Source organism: Saimiri boliviensis, chromosome 6 (assembly GCF_048565385.1).
Source record: "Saimiri boliviensis isolate mSaiBol1 chromosome 6, mSaiBol1.pri, whole genome shotgun sequence".
NCBI classification, from domain to species: Eukaryota; Metazoa; Chordata; class Mammalia; order Primates; family Cebidae; genus Saimiri; species Saimiri boliviensis.
The window spans coordinates 51208834-51230756 of record NC_133454.1 but is presented as its reverse complement, the minus strand read 5'-3'; the positions used below and the strand labels follow the sequence as shown (position 1 = coordinate 51230756).

The 21923-nt window shown below is 45.3% G+C and overlaps 1 non-coding gene across 1 annotated transcript; it reads left to right on the top strand.

The window, feature by feature from the left end:
- The first annotated feature begins 8710 nt into the window (after positions 1 to 8710).
- On the top strand, positions 8711 to 8813 carry LOC120364852 (small nucleolar RNA U13). Its single transcript, XR_005579987.1, has one exon. It is a non-coding gene; the product is annotated as a small nucleolar RNA U13 (small nucleolar RNA).
- Positions 8814 to 21923: the final 13110 nt, after the last annotated feature.

Here is a 21923-nt window from a genome sequence, read left to right as displayed (position 1 = left end):
ACTCTGCACATATTAGGAAAGGTCATTTGAAGGTCATTGTCTTTCCCCTGCCTCTGTACTGAAATCACTCATGCTCTTCCCTGTCTAGATTTCTTTTTCACTGGATCATAAGGTTTAACAGCAACCAGCTCAACTCCCATTCTACAGAAGAAAGCATTGAGGATAAGAGAGGTTAACAGTTTTGCCAAAAGTCCCAGAGCAAGTAGATGGCAGAGCTGATACTCTATCGAAAATGCCCAATTCTTTTTTTTTTTTTTTTTTTTTTTTTTAATGGAGTTTTGCTCCTCTTGCTCAGGCTGGAGTGCAATGGCATGATCTCAGCTCACTGCAACCTCTGCCTCCCAGGTTCAAGCGGTTCTCCTGCCTCAGCCTCCTGAGTAACTGGGATTAGAGGGACCTGCGACCACACCCTGCTAATTTTTGTATTTTTTAGTAGAGATGGGGGGTTCACCATATTGGACAGGCTGGTCTCAAACTCCTGACGTCAGGTGATCCACCACCTCGGCCTCCCAAAGTGCTGGGATTACAAGAGTGAGCCACTGCACCTGGCTGAAAATACCCAATTTTTAACCTTTATCATTTTCTCTGCCAACATAAGTGGAATTCATCCTTCAATACCCTGCTCAAATTGCTCAATTGTTTCTTACTCTATCCCCCTACAAACGTCTTTCTCTCCTTCTCTAAATTCTTTTTTAAAGCATTTTTTTCTTTTTTCTTTTCATTTTGTTTTAATTGACATATAATCATTGCACCTGTTCATGGGACACATAGCGATGTTTTGATACATATGTAATGTATAGTGATCAGGGTAATTACCATATCCATCATCTTGAACATTTATCACTTCTTTGTTCTGGGAAGATTCAATATTTTTCTAGCTGTTTGAAACTATATAATATAAACGGTTACTTCTTAGAATGTTTATCCTCTGCATCATTCCTGGTCTCACTGGCTTCTGCTAAATCATGTTGCTAGTTAACTATCATACATAAACATCTTTTTATTAAAAAAAAATAGATCATAAGGTTTTGGAGGGCAAAAACTCTCCCTTACACTTCTTTTGTATCTCCTTCAGCATCCAGCACATACATGATACTTATTTGTTGAAAATGTGGATCAATGGATAGATGAATGGACTAAAGGACAATGGTAGTGTTTACTAGGTATTTAGTAAGTGAGAATTTATTATATAATATCATGTCTGTATTTGCTTAAAGACGTTGCAGCAGCTTAGGCACGGTGGCTCGCACCTGTAATCCTAGCACTTTGGTAGGCCAAGGCTGGTGGATCACCTGAGGTCAGGAGTTCAAGACCAGCCTGGCCATCATGGCAAAGTTCCATCTCTACTAAAAATACAAAAATTAGCCAGATGTGGTAGCCTGAGCCCGTAGTCTCAGCTACTCAGATGCTTAGACAGGAGATTCATTTGAACCCAGGAGATGGAGGTTGCAGTGAACTCCAGCCTAGGCAAAAGAGCAAGACTACATCTCAAAAAAAAAAAAAAAAAAGATGTAGCAGCAACTTAGAATTCACACACACACACACACACACACACACACACACAGAGAGAGAGAGAGATAGAGAGAGAGAGAGAGAGAGAGAGACCATTTTGCTTCCTATTCATTATACAGATGATGATACAGATGATGAAACTGAGGCACAGAGGAAACAGAAGAAACCAACCACTCTCTCATGGCTAAGAGAAGACACAGGAGGAATTAGAAGCTGCAGCTGAAGACACAGTCTTGTTCCTTTTCAGTGGATGTCTGTGCCTTTAGACTAAGATTTGAAGAGAAAGTGAGGTCTCTTGGAAACCATAGGGCACCTTCCAGTGGGTTTTCTCAGTCCCTGGAAAACTGAAGAACCTAATTCCACTCTTCAGAAAATGGAGAAAGAAATAAAGAATACATAGTAAACGTTTCTTCTTCATACCCCAAATTATAGGTGTGTCTAGTAGCTTAGCTTACTAATTAAAAACTGCCTTATTATGCTCCAATAAAGACATGGGCTTCTTTTTTTTTTTTTAAATTCTCAAAGTACTTGTAGCAAATTTTCACATTAAAAATTACTTGAGTTAAAATTACTTACCAGTATGGTAATTCTTTCCAAGGCAACTCTAGACTTGAAGTCATTTTCCCTACCAGTACCACCCGATAGAGTAATTGGCTGCAATTAGCAATGACTTTGTCATTCCTCTCAGAATCTGGCTTCAGCATCCATGAAACATTCAGATCTTTTTCTCTCTCCCAGCAGGGACTCAAAGCTTCTGCAAATCCTGTCCTCCATTTAGAAAGGAAAAAGAAGGCATGGCGTGGTGGCTCAAGCCTGTAAATACAGCACTTTGGGAGGCCGAGACAGGTGGATCACAAGGTCAAGAGATCGAGACCATCCTGGTCAACATGGTGAAACCCCGTCTCTACTAAAAATACAAAAAATTAGCTGGGCATGGTGGCGCATGCCTGTAATCCAGCTACTCAGGAGGCTGAGACAGGAGAATTGCCTGAACCCAGGAGGCGGAGGTTGCGGTGAGCCGAGATCGGGCCATTGCACTCCAGCCTGGGTAACAAGAGTGAAACTCTGTCTCAAAAAAAAAAAAAAAAAAAAAAAAGAAAGGAAAAAGAAGGTATTCCCCTCTGTAAAACATCATAGAACCACAGAGATTGGGAGGAGTGGACCGTAATCACTTGGCCCAGACTTCCTGAATTGGTAACACAATAGGGAATTTTAGGTGGTACACTGATAAGCCTTAAATGAAATCAATAGTTTATTTCAATATGCATAAAAGAAAGTACGACTCCCACAGCAAACCCGTTAGTAGGTTCAGAGTGAGGACAAATTTTAAAACTAAGCCAATTGAGGGAAGGCATGGTGGCTCATGCCTGTAATCCCAACACTTTAGGAGGCCAAGATGGGTGGATCACTTGGGGTCAGGAGTTCAAGACCAGCCTGACCAACATGGTTCAAGACCAGCCTGACCAACATGAAGCCCCATCTCTACAAAAAATATAAAAATAGCTGGGTATGGTGGCGCATGCATGCAATCTCTGCAATCTCAACTACTTGGAAAACTGAGGCAGGAAAATCGTTTGAACGCGGGAGACGGAGGTTGCAGTGAGCCGAGATCGCGCCATTGCACTCCAGCCTGGGCAACAAGAATGAAACTCCATCTCAAAAAAAAAAGTAAGCCAATTGAAAAAATATATATTTGAAGATCTGACAAAACTTATGAAAATAGTGTGTGCATAAATGGCAGTTTGGAAAATACCAGTAACTATACACCCTCATTTTATGGGACCAGAAACTGAAGCTATGGTACCAGAACCCAGCTCTGGTCATTCCCAGACCATTTTTGCTCTTCTCTGCACTATGCAACATCTCCCTTCACCCCAGAACAGTGGTCGTGAACAATGTGAGATTGGCCACGCCCCTCACATTGTTCAAATATTACTTCCCGTATGAAGGTTTAACTGATTTCTACCAGAAAACACCATGTCAATGGCTTCCTCCTTTGTCCTTCCACAGCCTTTTTATTAATACGCCTCTACATCCCATTAGCGCTCCACAGGAAGTGTAGAAAGACACATTGCGGGATTGCCTCTCCCTTGCTTAAGCCCTCTCCCATTCCTCTCCTTCTCCAAGGTCCTGATTCCCCACTGACGGAATGAACTTATGCTCAGATAATTTCAAAAATCCACCCTCTGCCCCGTGGTTAGCAACTCACACACCTACCAAATCATACTTGTCCTGGAGCCCCAGTCCTTCATGGCTTCATATCAAACCAGTTACACTCTGGCTTAACATGCCCTTCTTCACTATTAATAGTTACGTGTATATCTTTTTAGAGGTGCTTCCTAGAATCAAGAAAATGCTTCTAATGGTAGCAACACAGGATGACAGGGAGACAGGAAGGCTTCTTACCACTTTTCAAACATCAAACTGGGGAGATGTTCTTCCAGCTGCCAAGGTTTTGGGTCCCTGTGTCCCACTCTGTGAAAGTTATTTGATTTGCACTGCTTTGCAAATGGTCTCCAGCTATGAGACCCTCCTTGCTGACATTATCCTTCCTGCCCTTCAGCCTGAGCTGCACAATCGTTGTACTGATGGTATTTTAAGGTCCTGTGCATGTTGCTGAGCCCAAGTGATATGAGCAACCAGGTCATCTGCTCCTCAAGGCCTGACCGGGTACCCCGGACCGGGGAGCCAGAAGAAAGGCAGCACTTGCTAACCAGCCCCATCCACTGACCAAAAATGGGTACCTCTTTTATGACTTGGGGCCATGGGGACTCTTACCCTTTCAGAGTTTAGGAGTCTAGAAGTGTTACCTCATGACTGCTCATTTATCCTGAAGCCTCTGGCCATTGCTGGCCATCCTATGCCCCTTCTGCACTCTAAGTCTCCTAGCCACCCTGGGGTGACCCCCAGGTGGCTTCCACATCTCCCTCCATATGATGAAGGAAAACTCTCTGTAGGGCAGAGCTAGATCAGCAAATTTAAGCTGCTGAGCCAAGTGAAGGCAAGAGTAAACCTCCGCTCATTGCTGGGCCTCAGTTTCCCTGACTACGAAACGAAGGGACTTGATGTAGGTACCTCCCATTCCCCATCCATCAGTCCTTGACCTCACCATAGCACCATGCTTTCAGGCATTTTTCTCTTGTGGGTTTTTTCACATCTCTGTGCCTTGTAATCTGCATTCTCCAGCAAAGGTAAAAGATCTCAGAGATCACCTGTTAGATACCGTCACAGAAGAGCCCTTCACAGTTCCTTCTTGGCCTTGACAAAGACTTGAAAGCCAGAGGAGTAACAGAAATCCCTTCTGTTGAAGGCCTGGATGTCAGAGAGCAAGGGACATGAAGCAAAACCTGGATTTGAGGCCCGGCTGTACCCCGTCTGGTTGAGGGCCGTAAGCAAGTTTCCAGTCTTTCTGAGCCTTAGTTTCCTCAACCATACGATAGGGAAACAGTAGCGCCTAGGTCACAGGATCCTAATGAGAAGTAAATGAGATCATTTACATAGCTGGCATATCGAAGGCATTCAGCATGTGCTAATGGTTAGGATTTAAACAACTCTTTCCTGAGAACAGAACAGGTTCCCTTAAAATCAGCCTACTTCCATTAATGACTGTCTCTCAAACCCCAGATTTATACTGTGCGTTGAGTTTTATAAACAAAAGGGAGGAGAGTGGAAGACTGGATCTGGCACAGACAGCCAAAAATCACAGTCAGCATCGCCCCTACCCAGATGGGCAAGGAACAGCGCGGGTGGCCGGAAGCCTGGGTCACTGGTTTCAGAGTTGCTAATTAAAGCTGGAATCCTTGTTCCCGCCACTACCAACCCCCATCACCCTATCCCTTTCCATCCCCTCTCCTTTCAATCAAACACTTCAAAGAGGTGCCCCGAGAAGGGAACTGTGAATTCTCTGCTCACTAGTTTTCATGAGAGGAAACCAAAGAATGTTTCTTTTTGAGACTGCATCTGCTCATCCAAACCAATTTTACTAGCTGGGGGGACTTGAGCTCAAAGGCAGGCTCAGGGGCTGATGAAATTCAGATGTGAGGCCACAGAGAGATTGCAGCACCAACAGGAAAATGAGAGGCACCCAGCAAGGCTGGGCTGGGCAAGGGCCAGGACAGCAGGAGAGGGCACAGGAGAGGGAGAGAGAAGGCACTGTGGGGATCACAGGAGGAAGAGAGGGGCTCCTGGAGAGAAAGGCAGATAGTGAGAAGAAAAGAGCTGAGAAAGGCAGAAAGAGAAAAGAGGAGAAGGGAAGAGACAAAGCCCGAGAAGGCATTTTATATTTCTTCTTTAAAGCGTGAAAAACAAACAAACAAACAAACACTCCAACTGTTTCAACTGACGGGAAATGTTCATCTGCTGAAGGCATTATTGGGACAGGAGAAGATAAGGAAACCACGGAGATAGGAAATAATTATTTTGTATCTGTCTTTATAAATGAAAATGAAGGGCATTAACTTAAATAGGATTTAGATTTTCAGGGACAGAAGGGAATGAATTAGGAAATAATTCTGATAACAAAGGAAATGTTTATTAAAAGGTCGGGGGGGGGGCTCTTGAAACTGACAAGACCTCATGGGCCAGATTTAAAACCCCTGCTAAGCTGTGAGGGAGTTCCAGCAGAGCCAGAGCTGCGGGGTCCAGTGGGTACCACTTTGCCAGATAGCGCAGGGCAGAGGATCAGTGGAAAAGATGGCTGTCTTCCTGGCTGACTTGGAAGTCAGTGGCCTATAACTCAACAGGTAGGAGTCAGGCACCTATGCTAAGAACAGAGCAGATGAGGGCAGAGGCAACCTGGGCTGGACTCAGCGTCCCTCAAGGATCCTTTATCCTCACTTCCACCCTCCCGCCAGCTTGTGGGAGGGGTGCTACATGGAGAAATTGGGTGGGAAAGGAGAAAAGGAAGGAGCCGCATCAGTAACAATGCCACATTCGCAGATCCCCACAGGCTGAACGCCCTCCATGAAGTCCTCTGTCTCCTGGGTGTGTACCGAGCCAGGTCAGATGGAGCTCTCCCCAGCATTTCTTTACTCTTTCTATGGAGGCCGCTGGCGAGCAGCAGTCAGGAGCCTGGAGTCTGGCATCAAATTGCCTAGGTCTGCATTCTGATTCTTGTTTGTACTGCTGACCTTAGATGAGTTAACTTGTTTGGACCTGGCTGGCTGCAGTGGCTCACACCTGTAATCCCAGCACTTTGGGAGGCTGAGGTGGGTGGATCATTTGAGGTCAGGAGTTTGAGACCAGCCTGAGCAACATGACAAAACCCTGTCTCTACTAAAACTACAAAAAAATTTAGACAGGAGTGGTGGCACATACCTATAATCCAAGCTACTCGGGAAGTTGAGGCAGAATTATTTCTTGAACAAGGGAAGCAGATGCTATTGTAAGCCAAGATCACACCACTGCACTCCAGCCTGGGCAACAGAGCAAGACTTCGTCTCCAAAAAAACAAAAAAGAAAGAAAAATTATCTGGACCTCAGCTTTCTCAGATGTGAAATGGAAATCTAATGATCATGCCTGTCTTATAGGGTAGTCGGAAGGATTAAGTGGTATAATATTTAAAAGTTCATTGGGAGGCCCAAGTGCGCAGATCATTCAAGGTCAGGAGTTCGAGACAAGCCTGGCCAACATGGTGAAACCCCGTCTCTACTAAGAACACAAAAATTAGCTGAGTGTGATGGCACTCACCTGTAATCCCAGCCACTCAGGAGGCTGAGGCAGGAGAATCACTTGAACCTGGGAGGCGGAGGTTGTAGTGAGCCGAGATTGCCCCACTGCATTCCAGCCTGGGTGACAGAGATCCTGTCTCCAAAAAAAAAAAAGAAAAATCATAGAACAATAAAATACAGTAAATATAGTAAATGATAAAATTGAGTTATTATAACACATTTGTTAGAGGTATCCTGGCTAGCCTTCAAAACCAAGTAAGTGCTTTTTTATGTCTAAACTTAGTGCCTCCTCCTGTCATCTGGGCCTCTCCTGATTGGAAAGAATTGCCACTCAAGTCCACCTGCATGTCTACCAGCTTGGCCTTGATTTCTGTCACAGAAATGGCTCTTCCTCACCCACCTCCTGTCCTTCTCTTCCACTTCCAGCAAGGTTGCAGGTGGAAAGCTTTTCAACAGCCCAGACTATGTCCGTAGACTGACTGTATTAAAGGCTCCAGCTGGAGAGGGAATCAGAGGTTCAAGTTCAGGAGTGAGGGAAACCACAGATTCCCATGGCCTAATCTCCCAGAACCATGTGGCCACATGAAGTTTGGAAGGTGTTTCAGAGCTGCAGGATCTGCCTCCAACCCTGATACTGTAAATACCCAGGACACCTTCCAGGGGCAGAACTTCATACCAGGACCCTTTGCAACTGTCTAAGCTTAGCATTTCTGTGAGGAAAACTGGGGGCTGGCTCTGTGGACTTGCTGAAAGCTGTTTGCTGACAGAATCAGATAATCAGCTAATACCCGACCCTGCACGTCCTGAGCCTTGGACTGATAGATAGCAGTGTCATCAGACCTGCCTTCTAAGAGCCTTAGCCAGCTTACCTCCTCTTTCAGAGAGTCTGCCCTGGGTAATTATTCCAAACTCACGCCTGTGAGGAGGGCTAAGTGTCCTGTCACTGTGATCCTCTGAAACGATCTCTCATGGGCTCCATCAAACGGGCTGCACACACATCCGCTTCTCTTCACACTTAGCACTCCCGAAGTTCTGTGCTGGCTCTTGGAGATGGTAGCTTACTCTTGTGAGGGCGTAGCTCCCTTCGATAAGTTCCTGAGAAAATGAGTTGGGACAAAAGATTGGTCCTGGGCTCCGCAGAGGTAGAGGCCAGGAGGAGGCTCCCAAGTGCATCTGTTCTGGGAATCCCAAGCTGAGAACCAACTCTTCCCAACCAACCTTGAAAATAGTCACTGGCCTGCTCATTCAGGTCAGTGGAAAACCGGTACAAAGGAAGTAGTAGAGGCCCAAGACATCTAACTGCCTCCAGCTTAGGAGAAATCCGAGGAGGGTCGCCGAATATTGGACATGTTGGTAAATCCACATTTGGGTTTGTGCACAAAGCCAGGAGAGTTAACTGCTCCTAGACCAGGAATGGGTACCTGCAGAGTGAGAGGGAAGAGACAGCCTGGACTGGAATCCCAGCTTTGGACTTCCCTTAACCATCTCTCTGAGCCTCCTGAATTTCCTCATCTTTAAGAAAGGGGAGGTCCTTTTGTAGTTGATAAGAGAGTGACTGGGTGTTCCGACACACGTGTCAGATGTGCCTCCTTCAAGCCTTATTCCAACATCAGTGCATTACCTGCCTGACACGAAAAAAAAGGGAGGGAGAAAAACAGTATCAACCTCACGGGGATTTCTCTGAAGATTAAATGAGCAAGTAAGTGCCAATAGCATAATGGCAAGCACATCGTGAACGCCTAATACACTTCGTTCTTTTTAAATTGCTTTTATATTAATTCAGTATTTTATAGTTTACAAAGCATATCCACATATACGTATTAACTAATTCAGTCCTCACAGCATGCCTGTAAGGAAGTCATTATGAACTCCAAGTTTTGGGGATGGAACATCCAAGCTCGGGGAAATCTAAGGACTTGCCCAAGGTCAGTAATTCACAGTTTTAAATAATCCAGTCAAGATCCCTTGTTCCTTAGGATTTTGACCATTTGGTTCAGGTATCAAGAGCAACACCAAATGCAAATTGTTTTGTTACCCACTTCCTTGAAGTGTCTTTTTTTTTTTTTTTTTGGAGAAGTGTCTTGCCAAAAGGGTATGATTTTGGTTTCATGCTGACCTGACATGCAGCTATATCTGAGCCAGACCAGAACTTGGTCCTGTGTGGGGTGTCGGCAAGGCTGAAGATAGATCAGTGTCATTGTGCAAATTATTTCAAAGCCACAAGGATTCAAGACTCTGTTGTAGCTCAGTGGAGAGTGTAGAGAAAAGGGTGACAATGTCACACATGAATAATGTATAAAGGGTGCTCAGCTTCAGTTTCAGCAAGATCCGAATGCTCATTTCATCTTTGATTTCTCCTTCTGGCTGTGCCATTCCCCATAGCCACTGATCCCGGGGCCTTCTGCGGGAACTGTATGGCCGCCCGCTAAATTGGCTGTTCTTGATAGTGAATAGAAAGAGGAGGGGGGCTGGAGGCAAAGAGAAAAAAAAGATAAGTCGAGGGGAGGGGATTAGGGAAGATGAAAGAGGGAGATGAGAGAAGGAAGCTCTTTCACCGTACTGCTCTTACACAGACTGCCACGGACCCTGAGAACTTGGTGAGGTTTTGTTCCGGGAGAACTTTTCTGGTCTTTTCACTGTGTGGCTCTCACAGACTGAACTCACTTCTCGAGAAGTGGGAGCAGTACAGGATCAGGCCCCAGCCCAGTGGATGGGGAGACCAGGAGAGGAGTCCTGCCGTCTTTTGTAGGGGAGTGAGAGACTTTCAGACAGGGTAGAAGGCTGACTCCACTCAGCATGACCCAAAGCCCAGCCTCCGCAGCTGAACACAAATATGGAAATAACAGCACAGATTCTGGGGATGTGACACAGGCAGCTTCTGCCCCAGCTGTGAATCTGGAAACAAATGAGAGCTACAAAACCAGCTTGTTTGGTTGAGTGAGAGGGCAGGTGCCAAAACAGCAAATGTCACCCTCCCCGTTAAGCCTGGGCAGTTAAGATTCCCATTAGGCCTGGAAATGTGATGCAGCCTGTGTGGGGTCAGAAGGCCAGAGGCTGCAGCAGCATCAACGCGGAGGACAAGACACAGAAAGTCTTCTGATGTCAGCCCTAGGTAGGGGCTGCCTGTTTTAAGGAGATGTTCTAAGTTCAAACCCAGGGAAGACGGGCTTTGGCAAGCACAACTAAAAAGATTTCCACTTGTCCCCTTCTTAAAAATCAGTAGGTAGACTGACTACTCCAGGATAAACCACCAATAGCTTTGTTTTCTTTGGGGCAGCCATCTGAAGCAGCTGCAGCTGATTTTAATGAGACATAATAATATTCTATCAGTTCTGTGAGCTATAGACTGAGCCCACTGAGGGAACCTGCTCAACCCCCAAAATGATCAGACTTGTCAAAATATGATCATTTTGTTCCTTATTATAAATGAAAAGAAGATATGATTTACGTGTCATCCTCTGGGTATGGGAGCCGGATTCCTATAAATCAATCATCCAAAATAAACTCTTTGGAGTGATTTCACTACAAATATGCTGCAAACAATTTCTTTAAACAAAGCATAAAAGTATTACTGTATCTCTGCAACGTCAAAATGCCTTTAGACATGCATTATTGGGTTGCTGGGGTGTTCTTTGCTTAAAATATGTTATTTACGGTGTTGCGCCTGACAGGCGAAGTCAGTGCTGACTGCCTGCCGGAAAAACCTCCAAGCAGCCTGTCAGTCCCCTACAGTGAAAATAGTGAAAGAGGACGAATGTCGAGGGTAAGGAGAGGTCCAAGAGCTAGACTGGGGTTCCTAGACTTTGCACATGTGACATTTTTCATCTTCATAATGGCTCCCATTGTATTGAAGGATGGTAACCAAATAATTTTAAGCTACAACCCATTTGAATAGGATTCCCAGGTCTGTTACTAGCCATCAGACTTAGAAAATCACGTGATGCCTCTTAAACTCAGTTTTCTTTCTTAAAATGGGGACAATGGTGACAACAGTGACATCTAACTCATTTGGTTTTTGTGAGGATCCAACAGGCCTAAACACGGGTAAGTACTTAGCATGGTGCCAGCCACATGCTCATACCAGGTCATGTCAGTTACCTATTGTTGTCACGATTAGAAACCCAGGGAGTAGCAGGGCACAGTGGCTCATGTCTGTAATCCCAGTGCTTTGGGAGGCCAAGGTGAACGGATCACTTGGGGTCAGGAGTTTGAAGCCAGCCTAGCCAACATGATGAAACGTCATCTCTCTACTACAAATGCAAAAATCAGCTGGGCATTGTGGTGCATACCTGCAATCCTAGCTACTGGGGAGGCTTAGGCATGAGAATCACTTGAACCCAAGAGTCGGAGGTTGTAGTGAGCCAAGGTCGCACTACTGAACTCGAGCCGGGGCAACAGAGTGAGACTCCTTATTTAAAAGAAAAGGAAAAAAAAAAAAAAAAAAAAGGCCTTCAGCCTGGAAAGCTGTTAGCCCCTGAGGCTTTCAGCTCAATAGGCTGCTGGCCTTTAAAATTAATTAATTAATTAATTTTAAAAAACAGAAACCCAGGGAGTTTTCTGTCCCAAGGAGGTGCTATGGAGCAAAGCTAGGCTCACAGACTGTAATCTGTCTTAACATGTTGTCTTCACTTTATTCTGTCTAGAAAACTAACTAGACTTGCAGAGGACAATGAAGAGCCCTATGCCACAGAGTTCTGAACCCATCTTCCTATAAAGTGCCTGCATCATTGGTCTCAGAAAGAAGTCAGTGTAGGGAAGCAGGTGACGTACTAAGAGTTTTTCCACTAAGTAGATTTGTCTATTAAGCCCCATGTCACTAGCTTTCCATCTCTCTCCACTCACCTGGACAGGCATTTCTTCCACGCCACATTTTTGTAGCGCTCCAATCTGTCCGCATTTTAACAACCTTGTACCTCAGTCGAGATAGAGTCTGAAAAGTTTAATATCATGTCAAATGAGAGAGCCAATAAAACTTGACATTATTAATATGATGTCAAGGGTTTTTTTTTCCCAACTGCTTAGGAAAAAAACATTGTGTCCCATTAAGTCGAGCTCCTTGTACTGAGAAATATTAAGTGACTTTTCAATGACTACCAGCTGGAACTATTAGTTTTTCTTCATAAGCATTGCTGCCGTCGATTCTGAGAGGCCAGTTGAGAACCTTTTATGAAGATGCTGGATGAGCCGGTGCAATCAGAAAAGCTTTTACGTTTCCCTGGGATCCTTCTTTAAGTGGGGCTGTGTATGGAGATGGGGATATGAATTATTAAAAGGCTTAAATACACTTGGCCAAGAGATCATGGGCTTCGTACTCCCTCTGCCCATTTATCCCCAAAGAACTGCAGTAGCCTTTCAGGACAATCTGGTGTGGACTGGAAAACCAAGGCCAGAGTCCTGTAAAGAAAAGAACACGGGGCTTCCTCTCCCTGCCTGCTACCCCCTGCCCCAGCCGTCAGCGGCATTGTGATGGGCATAAGAGCTGCCAGGCGCAGTGTGGCCCACTGTTCTGCCCAGGCGAGGGAGATGGGTGTGAGTGCCCACAGCTGCTCCTTGCCCCTGCTTACACTGGGCTTCTGGGAAGGACACTGTCAGGAAGCTGTGGGGGGGGGGCGGGGGGCTCTGTTTCCCTTGGCCGGGGTCCATGGTTGCTTCACAGCACGTGGCTTTCCATGTTGGAGTCCCTTCCCGGGAAGAGGTCAGGACTTAAAATAAGCTGGCGTGACTCATGTCTGAGTTGGGAGATGCCTCGCACAAGTGCTGGCTTTTCAGGAATGTGCAGCTGGGGCAGCTGAAAAGAAAGCTCCAGAGGCTTAGACCTGGATTTCCAAAGAGTCTTTTGGCTGCTCAAGCCCAAATAAAATTGTTTCATCTGTTCCTACCTCTGAACTGCTCAGAAACCAGCCTTTCTCCTAGGCTTTCTTAGCCCCAGAAAAGCTGATTCTGTAGTGGTTACCCCCATTTCCCACCCCACTCCAACACCATTTGGCTGCCCACCACAGTATCTCATCACTTTCATTGTGGATCACTTTTATAGTTCTTAGCTGGGGCACCTTCTAAGGGTTATACCTGTGTTCTTAATCTCAGGAAACCACTGAGCTGGCTACAGAGGCAGTTGCAGGCTGGTGCTTATTTACGTAAGGCTGGAGTGTTTATTGTAGGGTTGTATTCCTTTGGTGAGATCAAAAAAATAAGACATGGACAGCAAACAGCAGTCCTTATTTAGACTCCTGTGATGTTCCAGTTGACATACTTCCCCCTTGCCCTTTGCTCCCACTCATCCTGCACCATCTGGGGGCACGTGACCCCTGGGGATAGCAGATGGAAGGCAGCTTGCTCGTCTTAAATTTCTCCCAACTCTTAGAGACCTCTAGGGAAAATACCCTTGGGATGGTGCCTTGGGGCACCTTCAGCATTCAAACCCCAGCACTGTGGTCAGGAGCAGCTGACAAGGAAAATCCCTGTCCATGGACTTCTTTCTTCTCCATGGAAGTTCAGGATTGGATGGTTCAGCCAAGGGCAAGGAGGTTAGGTGAGAAATTTGTCTTGTATAGGCGTAGTGTAATTGACAGCAGCCACCCCTCTCCACTCCCATTGATCTCAGGATAATAGGAAGACAATTATTATTATTATTGTAGAAGGGACTTAGTTCAGATGCCAGAAGAATCTCCCAACTCCCAAGATGGTGACCTTCATGTAACTGTGAAATCTTCTCTAGTGCAATGAGTTCCTTGATTCTAAGCTCTTAGCTTCCCCCCAGCTCAAATCTGACAATGTCTAAACAGCACCTTTCTTTTTCTGGGACATGATCTAGAAGGTTCATACAGCTGACTTAGGGTTCTAAAGTGATAACTCCAAGAAAATTAGGCAAGAGTTAAGTGAACCTTAGATAAAGAATAAAATGGTGGCTGGGTGTGGGATAAACCTTAGATAAAGAATAAAGTGGAGGCTGGTTCACACCTGTAATCCCAAAATTTTGGGAGGCCGAGGCAGGTGGATCACTTGAGGTCAGGAGTTCGAGACCAGCCTGGCCAACATGGTGAAACCCTGTCTCTATTAAAAATACAAAAATTAACCAGGTGTGGTGGCACACACCTGTAGTCCCAGCTACTCAGGAAGCTGAAGCAGAAGAATCACTTGAACCCATGAGACAGAGGCTGCAGTGAGCTGAGATCATGCTACTGCACTCCAGCCTGGGCAACTAAGTGAGACTCTGTCTCAAAAAAAAAAAAAATGAATGAAATAGAAACAAGTCTGCAAACCTGGACTACCGTGTAAAGGGATAAGCACAGAAGACTAGAAAACAAGCGACTCCATCACAACTGTTCAGAAGCAAATTCAACTCTACCTCTGAGCTTTGGTTTCCTTCTCAGTAAAATGGGGAAAATAAGACCTGCCAGGACCTACCTTAGAATTGTTGTTAGGATCAAGTGAAATCATAGATACAAACATCTCAGGAAAAAATGTAAGTTAGTTAAAAAATTTGGAGGATTACCACTCTTATCGATAAGTCCACCTTCTCACTCAGAGCTCACAGTGAGGATATCCCCCAATGGTGGGAGGTAGAATCAGATGACATTTAAGATCTCCTTCAGCTCTAAGAGTCTATATGGATATATTCTTATTTTTCCCCCTATAGGTTTCACTTAGCCCACTCTTCATTTCGAGGCAGGGCAAAGGAGCAGAGTACATGAGCTGGCAACTCTCAGTATACTCAGAGCAAAAACTGACATCAAGGGCACATACTACAACACGAACAAACCCTGAGGACATTATGCTAAGTGAGGTAAGCAAGGCACAAAATGACAAATGCTGTATGGTTCTCCTTCTGTAGCATACCTAGAGTGGACAAAGCCATAGAAACAGAAAGTGGAATGGTGGTTACCAGCGGGTGTGGGGAGTGGGATGAGGAATCAGTGTTTAATGGATATAGAGTTTCAATTCAAGAAGCTAAAAAAATTCTGGAGATGGATGGTGGTGATGGGTACACAACAGTTTGAATATACCTAATGCCAGTGAACGGCACACTTAAACATTGTTAAAATGGGCTAGGAGCAGAGGCTCACACTTGTAATCTCAATTTGGGAGGCCTTGGCAGGTGGATCGCTTGAGCTCAGAAGTTTGAGGCCAACCTGAGCAACATGGAGAAATTGCATCTTTTCAAAAAATACACACATACATACACACACACATACACACACACTCACACACACACACACACACACACACACACACAATTAGCTGGGTATGATAGCATATGCCTATAGTCCCAGCTACTCAGGAGGCTGAGGTGGGAGGATCACTTGAGCCCGGGAGACCAAGGTTGCAGTGAGCCGTGACCACACCACTGCACTCCAGCCTGGGTGACAAAGTGAGACCCTGTCTCAAAAACAAAGAAAAAGGTAACTTTTGTTATGTATATTTAACCACAATTTTAAAAATCCCTGACATCGTCATACAGTTATTAAGTAATAAATTCCAATCCAAACCTAGGAGTAAGGTTTAACCACTAAAACGTACTGTGTCTCATGACAGATGACCTGCCACAGTCCCCCTATGACTCGGGAAGACTATCTTATTCACTGTCCCATTGGTGAGGATAGCAAGAAAGGATTCCGTGAGGACGTGGGGTTGTCATCAGTGCCCCTAAGCACCCAATGTTGTACATGACACAAAATCTGGGATTCTAAGAAAGCCCTAAGTTTGTGTCATCCCAGCTGGGGTAGCTCAAGGCCACCCTTGGGCCCAGCAATTGGAGGCATTTTCCCAAGCAAATGGAGGGAATTCTCTCTCTCTCTCTCTCTCTCTCTCTCTCTCTCTCTCTCTCTCTGCAGCTCAACCTTACTTCACCTTCCTGCTTTAATGTCTTAATCAAGTGGCAGATGAGAGAAACTGATCCATGCCAAGGACAGAAGGTTCAGCAGGGTGTGTGGGACCCACTGCTGCTCCCATCCCCTGCCCCAGAGTCACCGCCCCACCGGAGAAAGACGGGGGAGACAGAAAAAGAAAAGAGAAAAAGGCGAGAGAGATTTTGTACCCTTAAGCCTCCACTGCTGCAGTTCAAAAGACCAATCTTTACTGAAAATAAATTTAAAGGAGAATTTTTGATGTATATTATGGTCTCTGGTGGTAGACAAGAGCGCTGCCGGCAGTGTATGGAGTTATGCAAAGCCAAAGTGGGATTACTTAAAAGTGTCTGTAGTGCTTTGATTAACTGGTGTGTATTTTATTTTTTATATGACACAATCACAGGCCTACACTGATAATATCTTGCTATTATTGTTTGACACTTGAGCCTCCCTTTCTCCTATCACTTGGAATTGGGCTTTATGTAGTTCAGGGCAAAGGGCATAGGATCTGGATGATCCCCAAAGGGATAAAAATGAGATGTGCCCCCAACTTCGCATTTAAAAATAAATAAAGAAAAGCAATGTATAGAAGCCCCAGGACCTGTTGTAGAAAACGAAGAACTCACAGATCAGACATAGAGACTCACATAGCTGGCCAAGGGCATGGGCTGGAGAGAGTCCACACTACCTTTTGAGGTTCCTTATGCCTGTCTGGAACATATCCCTCCATGAATACGTCCTCTGGAAATCAGGTTTCATGCCCCACCTTTCTCCGTTCTGCTTTGGGACACAGGCTCCGAACACTATGAATTGCATTTCTTCTTTGCCAGTTAGCCTCCTGCTTGGTTCTGCCTCTAGGGGGAGCTAGAGGGGGATTAGAAATCTGGAGGAGATGAGACAGGATTTGTTGCTCCTTATCTGCCTGCTGCTGCTTCCAGTGTCATGCCCACAGAGATGCTCTGTGCCCCCACAGCAGCAATTGCTTCCAACTGACAGCTTCATTGGCTCTCCCAGTACCAGCCTCACTTGCATGCCCCGCAGAGGTCACAGCACCAGCCAGGCAGTACCCCCTCCTTGGATGTCTGAGTCCCCACTCTGCAGAGCCCCTTCCCAAGCTCTTGGAGATATTAGCAGCATCGGGGTCACACCTCAGAACTCTGAGCCTTGGGGTCCCTCCTTCAAGCTTCAGAGGCAGCAGCAGCACCCAGGCAGCACCCTTAGCTTTGAGGTATAGCTCCAACTTCCGCAGGGTTCTTTCTTGGAGCTTCTGGGTTCTGATAATCCCTCATTGCTCCTCCAGACCTAGGTGAAGAATGGCTTCCTTCCATTTAACCAATCCCCTGTATAAAATCTTTCCTGTTGAAGTGCCTAGAGAGGTTTCTGTTTTTCTGATTGTACTCTGAATAGTATATGCTCCTTGAAACAAAGTTGTCTGAGCACTTACAGCCAAGGGACGGAGGATGGCACCATCCTCCTTAAGGCAAAGATGATAACAGATCAGGACTTGGGGCTGGCTAGGCTGATTCCTGAGGCTCACAAAGCCCAGGAGGAGAGGCCTATCAAGCCAGTTCACCACCTCACAGGGCAGGAATAATTCTAATGGAGGTAAGGACACCAACTCTGGCGGCTGAGAGACCTGGAGAATCCTCTTCACTCCACTGGGAAGGAAATGAAAGGTGAGGCAAGGAGAAAGTCTACTCTGGACATGGTGGCTCACACCTGCAGTCCCAGTCAGCATTTTGGAAGGCTGAGAAAGGAGGACTGCTTGAGCCTGGGAGGTCGAGGCTGCAGTGAGCCATTGTCACACTACTGCTCTCCAGTCTGGGTCATAGAGCAAGACCCTGTCTCAAAACAATCAACAACAACAACAAAATCCTCACTCAGGCCTTGACTTGGAAACTCTCTAGAACAAGGAAATGGGCCCTTGGGATGCATCCTCTTCATTCATAGAATGGGCAGAGCAGCTGTTTTCCTGGCTGGCTTTCCCCAACTGAATCTCTTGCCGTCCCCCTCTGAAGCTCACAAAAACAAACTCAGAGATTTATTTTTCTTTCTAATTTCCCAAGATCTCATAAGTATTAGTCTGACTCTCCCTGCACCCTAGTTCCTTACATCCTCTTCTTATGCACACGCTGCACCGTGAGGGTCTTGTTTAAAGCCTGAGCTGAGAATTCCATTGTTGACCCCATCCTCCACATCCACTGGTGTCTAAAAATAGAAGCAAAGTCTCCATTGTCACTGTTCTAGGAGGTTATGTGTTTGAAGGCAAAACATACACTCTGGTGTTCATGGGCACAGCCCTTCTGCCTTCCCACCTGCCCTGCTATAAGCTTGAGGCTTTGGGGAGTCATTTTATTTTCTCCCCAGCCAGATTTTCTCTCCAAACTTCCTCTAAACATAGTGGGGAATCCTCTATTCTTAAAAGATAACTATGAAATTTCTTTATCTTTTAGCTCTGGATGTCCTCTGGTTCATTCAGGTAGATCTCTTTTTAGCATTGTAAAGTCAAAAGACCTGGCCTCTCACTAGCTGTGTGACTTTTGGTGAACTGATTAATATCTCTGAGTTCCAAACCCTCTCACTTGAAAATCTGGGCAAAGATTATCTATTTCACAGGGTTGTTGTGAGGGTCAAATGCGATAATGTATGTAAGAGCGTTTTGTGCACAGTAAAGTCCTGTACAAATGGGAGGTAATATTATTGCAACAGTTGCTGCCCAAACCACTCACTGAATTATTATTATCTAAGTCCTCCTTCTGCGCTCTAAGCTCGTTTCTTTTTGCTCTGTCTGGTTGGGTTATGACTGTTGATTTCTCCCTGGGGCTCCAGCTGCACAAACAGGAGAAGGCTAAAGCAGCTCTGTGTCTCTAGTCCCGATTCTAAGAACCTCTCCAGGCCTCTGGCACCCGCCAGGCTCCCAAGAGCATGGCCCTAGCTGTCCCCGGGGGGCCATATTTTCAGGCCTATCTAATTCCAACTGTGGAGCGTCCTCAGACTAGGCTGGCAGGAGCCCAGGCGGCATGGGCATGAATCATAACTGCCTGTTGTCCCATTATGCAGGTCAGGGTGGCTGCAGAGGAGGCAGGGCCCTGACCTCAGAGGTCCAGAGATTATTTATTGCCTCTGGCCTCAAGGGCTAATTTGGGCCTTTAACCAGCCCAGGGGAAATGGCTTCATCTTCCTTCTTCCCCAAGGGCAAGGTGAATTCAACTCTCTTTATTGTCTACCTCATAAGAATAAAAAATGGGGGCTGGCGGGGAGGGGAGAGAAAAATATAAGCACTCCCATGTACAATGTCCTATACTTTTTTAAAATTTATTTATTTTTATTTATTATTATTATTATTATCTAAAGACAGGGTTTCACCATGTTGGTCAGGCTGGTCTCGAACTCCCAACCTCAGGTGATCCACCCGCCTTGGCCTCCAAAGTGCTTGGATTACAGGCGTGAGCCACCGCACCCAGCCCACAATGTCGTACACTAAATTCTGTAGTTAAAAAAAGAAAAATGGGCCAGGTGCGGTGGCTCAGGCCTATAATCCCAGTACTTTGGGAGTCTGAGGTGGGTAGATCTCTTGAGGTCAGGAGTCTGATACCAGCCTGACCTACATGACAAAACCATATCTCTACTAAAAATACAAAAATTAGCTGGGCATGATACCAGACGCCTGTAATTCCAGCTATTCAGGAGGCTGAGACATGAGAATCCTCTGAATCCGGGAGGTGAAGGTTGCAGTGAGCCGAGATTTGCACCACTGCACTCCAGCCTGGGTGACAGAGCAAGATTCCACATCAAAAAATAAAAATAAAAATACTAAAAAGAGGACCCCAGCTCTCAGGGAGTTTATACAGAGAGTGAAAATCACCTGTGGGAACAATGTTAGGCCCTTACAATTTAGGTAACAGCACACATGCTAAAATAGTGCCCGGCAGTGGGAGCATCAGATCTAGGAAGGATTAAGGAAGGCGAGAGGTAAGCAGGAAATATTTCTTAGAAAATGTCCCATTTTTCTTTCTCCTTTAAATAAGTGCTTTGCAGAAAATTAGAAAACAAATATACAAAAAGAAGAAAATAAAAATCACCCATAATCCCTACCTGAAGATAATCAGTCTCTACAGATTGATCTATGCCCTTCCAGACATTTTTCGATACATATATTTATATTCATACAATGTTAACAAAAATCAAATTATTCTGGGTGTACTATTTTATAACCTACTTATTTCACTTAATTTCTTGTGTCAATAGATATATATCTTCATTATTTTTAATGACTGCTAAGAATTATCTTGCTTGGATGTAAAAGAGAACGTGTATGAGGTTTGCCAGTCCTCTGTTATTGGACATTTCAGAGATTTCCAGTTTGTGACACCTTAGACAATGCTTCAGTGGACATTCTGGTGCTTAGCTCTTTATGCACATGTATGATGATTTCTTTAGGCTAAGTTCCTAGAAATAAAAGCACTGAGCCAAAGGATAAACATATTTCGAAGGCATTTGTTATACTCTGTCAAGTCGTCCCTTAAATTTTGCACCAAGGTACACTTACAATCAAAAGAAGAAGGTGAAAATTTAAATTAGACTTTGAGGCCAGGCATTGTGACCCATACCTGTAATCCTAAAACTTTGGGAGGCTGAGGCAGGCAGATCGCTTGATGCCAGGGGTTCGAGACCAGCCTGGCCAACATGGTAAAACCCCGTCTCTAACAAAAATACAAAAATGGTCGTGTATGGTAGGATGTGCCTGTAGTCCCAGCTGCATGGGAAGCTGAGGCATGAGAATCGCTTGAACCCAGGTGGCAGAGGTTGCAGTGAGCAGAGGTCACACCATTACACTACAGCCTGGGTAACAGAGCGTGAATCTGTCTCAAAAATAAATAAATTAGGCTTTGAAAATGGGGAGAGATATGGATTGGAAAACAGATGTAGAGGCAAACTTGGGATAGAGAAAACAGTTACAAGGTATTGAGATATGGTCTAAACAAATCATTTCTTTATTATTAATTTTTTATAGAGAGACAATGTCTCGCTATGTTGCCCAAGCTGGTCTTGAACCCCTAGCCTCAAGCAATCCTCCCACCTGAGCCTCCCAAAGTGTTAGGATTATAGATGTGAGCAGCCACCCCCAACCAAGCCATTTCTTTATTCAGCAAACATTCATCTAATGCTGGCTGTGAGCCAGGCACTATGCTCAGCCCTAACATACAATGACAAAACAAACAAACAAAACGCTTTGAGAAAGGGGATAAGAAGGAATATGGGTTTGGGCTTGGTTAAGCATCTGTGTTGGGAGTAATGGAAAGTAATGGAAAAATGCCTCATGGGTTCACTTGGAAGACTTGGCTGAGCAGTGGGATGAGGCCTGTTTCTGACCTTCTATGGAGTGAAGCTTAGGGCCTTGAGTCATAGACACCTGCACTGCAATTCTGCCTTGGCCACTGCCAATGCTTAGCCATGTAACTTACCCTTGAGACGCTCATGTCTGAAGTTTCAAATATGGGGACTATAACCACTACCTCATTTGGCTGTTAGGAAGGCAACATAATCTCATTCATGTTAAGGGCTGAACAGGAATGAAGTAAATGCTCGATAACCATTATCCATCACTACTGCATTGGTGGAAGGTGGGCAGGTTGGTGCAGGTCTGAGAAGATGTAATGGACCCCACATCCCCAGCCCAGTGGCACATTGGGTTCTGGTCTACCTATATTCTCTGTACAGCCACTGGGCCCTTTAATGGCGACCTCAGGGGATGATGTGGAATGGTCCAGCTGGCTCTCTGATAGGGCAAAAAGAGATAAAGCTGAAGAAAAAAACCACACACACAAATAAGAATATCACCCACCCCCAGTGGCCGTGAGGTCCTGAGGCTGGAGCACTTCTGTTCACCCAACG